This window comes from Procambarus clarkii, unplaced genomic scaffold (assembly GCF_040958095.1).
Source record: "Procambarus clarkii isolate CNS0578487 unplaced genomic scaffold, FALCON_Pclarkii_2.0 HiC_scaffold_318, whole genome shotgun sequence".
NCBI lineage: Eukaryota > Metazoa > Arthropoda > Malacostraca > Decapoda > Cambaridae > Procambarus > Procambarus clarkii.
In genome coordinates, this window is record NW_027189351.1 from 1 (window position 1) to 4,603 (window position 4,603).

The window sequence follows — 4,603 nt, forward strand, 5'->3', positions numbered from 1 at the left end:
TAACTAGCAAGGACTGCTAACTGGGAAAGGAAATGGAGGATCACCACTAACCCAGAAAAGATTCAATTAAGCACTGTCGGCTGTATGGCCTTCTCAATTGAAAATGAGGGGGGAATAAGAATCAGGGGTGAACCCATAGCCATCTCAAACTCCAACACAGTGCTCGGTTACAACTTCAACAGGCTACTCAACTCCTCCCAGTACGTATCCCAGAAGACAGCGATGGCCCGGGGCTCACTGGCGAGGCTCTTCCGTTTCAACCAAGCCCCATCCCACATCAAGCTCCTCCTGTACAGAATGATCATAAGGCCTAGCTTGGAATACCCATACGTTCCCCTGAACCTCACCAACAAATCCAACATGTTGAAGATTCAACGAGTACAAAACAAAGCACTTCGCTTTGCAGAGGGCCTGACTCTGAGGGACAGGGTGAGAACCGACCTGATCCATGAGACGCTCAACATGAAGCCAATGAACATTAGGCTCAGCTACCTGGCCAGAAGACAGCTGTACCGTATGAAGAACATGTATGTCCCAGACCCAGAAGATCCCTTCGTAGCAGAAAACACCACCAGCGACTACGAGATCCACGAACCACCACACAGAACCAGAAGAATCACTCTCCAACAAAAAGTGATCAGACATATCCATGATGAGGCCTTCCCAAGCCCTCAGATACTAAGCGGTCTGCCAGACGATCCAGATGAGTGGCCCATCCCGGACCCAATCTACACCATATGAAGAATAAAGAAAGAAAGAAAAAAAAAATAATAAATAAAAAAAAAAAAAAAAAAAAATAAATAAATAAATAAAAAAAAAAAAAAAAAAAAAAAAAAAAAATATATATATATATATATATATATATATATATATATATATATATATATATATATATATATATATATATATATATATATATATATATATATATATATATATATATATATATAAATAAAACACCTACAAAAAAATATAAAACCAAAAAACCATTTGTCGTGGCGTCAGAAGTGTAACTACCCTGATGTTTCTAAGATTAGCCTCCTTCAGCCAACTCCATCGGCTCTAGTGCTTTAGGACACCAACAAGGTCACAAACACTAGCCCCCCCAGCCAATGTACTGACAACCCAACATAACACACACGCAAACAAACAACACATACAAAAATGTCAACCCATGGTGGACAGGCCACCGAACTTTCAAACCTCCTCTCTCTCTACACCCGCATCCTCTTCCTGAATTTCATCTCCCCATCCCTCTACCTCCCCCATCCTTTCCATTCCTTATGGACATCAAAGCAAAAGCCCGCATAAAAGATTATGATAAAAGATAAAAGGCAGGAGACTCGCCAGCCAGCAGCCGCCGTGAGCAGACGTGCTCCCAGGAGCTCCCGCCACCTACAGGAGAATCTGAGCGTTGGCTCCGCCCACCTCACTCAGGATTGGTGCGCCAGCGAGCCAATCACAGCCGGCCGGCCGCGTAGCAGCCAGCCTCACTCACTGCCAGTCGACTACAAGCTCTCTCGGCGTCAAGACACGCCGGGGCACCTGTACTGTGTCTCAACCTAGCTCTACTGACGCTTACAGCAGTATGATGTCCTAATAAAATAACTACCCATCCTCATCCTTCATCCCACACCCCCTCCCCCCCCCCATTCCCCACCCTCTCCTCCCCATTCTCTCCCTGCCTGTACCAAGTCACACCACACACACACTCACACAATACACAATGCATAACCTACTAATCATAGAATTAAGGTGTGAATAAGGCTGTCTTTCTAAACTGTTTCTACCTCTTGTATTTCGCCATTCCAAACGATCATTCCCGAGCGGTAGCCAAAACCGGGTTCTTGAAATTCTCGCGGAGGTTTGATCGGGCATCTAACAGCCTTGTAGCAGGCTTAGGCTATCGTTAGGTTCAATTACCACCTTGTCTAGTAGTTCTAGTTGCCTAGCAACTAGAAGTTAGAGGCCTCGGCCTAACTAACACCCACCATCCACTTAGTCTACCTGGACACTTCACAGCACCCACCATAGTATAGATTAAATTAGGCTGCCTGGCCCACCAAGCTATGGCGACCAAAGTCAGATTCACAGACGAATCTGGCCGGGGTCGTACCCCAGCCCAACTACTTGAGGTGGTTCACGAGGCCACCCAGATTACCTACAAAAATGTGTACAAAATAACGAATGGAGCCATCTTGTTGGTACCCAATGCAAACCTCCCAGACCTCCTTTCGTCAGACACCATGAACAAACTAAGGGAGAAGAATATCACTCTACCCCCCTGCCGAATTCCGAGCCCAACGCACCATCTTTGTACATAGGATCCATGACATCATCATGGATCACTCAAATGATGAAATAATTGCAGAAATAGAGAGGAAAATCAGGGATGTCAAAATACTTCAGGCCCACAGATTCACAACCCAACGCAACAACCAAGTACTGAAACTTACTCTGGCTTCACCGGAGCAAGCAACGCAAGTCTGCACACAAGGCCTTTCTGCATTTGGCATCATGGCTGAACCTGACAAAATCAACCCACAGTGGTTTTACAAGCTCAAGCAATGCTTCAAATGCTTTCAGTATGACCACTATTCCAATGCATGTAACAATGGAACCCCCAAGTGCAGCAGGTGCACAGGGGAACACAGCTACAGGGAATGCACAAACCCAACACCCAAATGTGCTCTATGCAATGGTCCACACATTGCAATCTCGCATCTTTGTCCTCGCAGGCAAGAGGCAATCAAGCAATTGCATGAAACGGAGACAGCAGCCCGCCAACAGGCAGCTATTACCATCCCTGCCCCTCCTCCACCAGTAAATGCCTGGGGCATCCCTAACCAACAACAGGCCCAGTCGGTGGCCCAAGGGGGACACCAAAGCACCCAACACCCCCATAACCCCACGGTTATACCAGAGCAAACCCAGAATCAAACACAACAGGCCCCAACACCTAACTCTCTTGCACCAAACCCCGATCCCAAGCCCAGCTTAGGAGCCGAACTCCTAACATTTGCTCAAATCCAATTTCCAGACATCCCAGTGAAGCTCCTAGGTTTCTGGAACTCACTTAGGAAAGACAATGGCCTACCCCCTGTCCATATGTCCGAGGACTCGCTTGCCTACTTGACTCCTAACATCACAACAACCGCCGGCCAGGCCCAAGCACAACCCAACAACCCCAACCCTAGTACTCCTCGCCCCCAGGCCTCTACCAACGCCCAGGAGACTCCAAACTCCCTGAACAACCCCGGCCCCTCCACCCCGACATTCTGGGAAACACATATGTCCACCCTTCCTGAAACAATCCCACATCAGATCGTCCTCAAAGCTATCACAAACTCCCTTGCCATACGGAACCCCATCCGGGGCCCTAGGAAATTTCGCTTCAAACACCGCAGCCCCACAACAATATATTCCACACAACGCTGTACCAAGAGGCCTAGGACCAACACTTACAGCCGAACCCCATCCCCTGTGGACGGAGCAAGGGCAAGCAACCCCCACAACTCTCCACCAGAGAGCGACTCTAGCACCACGGATGTCGACATCATGAACAGCAGTGACACCGAAGACCCCTCAATGGCACAGCAACGTATGGTAAACCCCAACCCCAACCAATCCCCGACCGGAACCAGGAAGAAGATACCTGGCTCAACAGCTTTACCCCCCTCCTCCACAAACAGAAGCGACCAAACCGAATGTAATAACATTGGCACTACAGCCAAACAAACACTTCCGTCTCATAGTCAATAATGGGGATCACAATCCTTCAGGTGAACATCAGACATTTCTTGAACAACAGATACCTTCTCACTCTGGAAGTAGCCAGACTTAACCCAGATGTAATCTTACTCAATGAAACAGCGGCCAGACAGGACCAGCACATCTCCATCTGGGGATATTCCACCAGGGAAGTCAACAGGGGTAGGTTCAGTGGGGTGGCAATACTAATAAGAAGAGGACTCTCCTACCGCCCCATCCTCGTAGAAGACGACAACTTTCTTGCAATAGAACTCACCACTTCACACGGCCCCCTCATCGTCTGCACCGCATATCTACCACCTAGACTGGCCTACCTCCCCTCCATCCCTCTGAACAAGCTGCTCGACAGGAATCTCCCCACTATCATCGCAGGAGACCTGAATGCCCACCATCAGGCCTTATTCAACGCACCTGCCAGGCCAGACCTCAAGGGCAGGCAGCTCTTCAATCTAATGCAAAACCGGGACCTCTCCTTCCAAGGCCCCCACTTTAAGACGTTCTTTGCGGGCAACCAGAGGGGCACCCCTGACATAGTGCTGACCAACAGAGATTGTGACCTGTTCCACTGCAGAGTAACCCCAGGCAAGAACGTGGGGTCGGACCACATCCCTGTGGTCACATCCCTCCAAGCAGCCCCCTTCAGATATGTGGCACCACCCAGGCCCAGACTGGAAACCATACGTGCCCGTGAATATGACACCTTCCTTGCTGACGACCCCATCATTGAGTTCGACAACCTCCCAACCCAAACAATCGACCAAGCAGTAAACACCATCCACAACCGGATCCAGCTTGCAACCGAGGCCACTTGTGAAATATCCACCACAAGGAC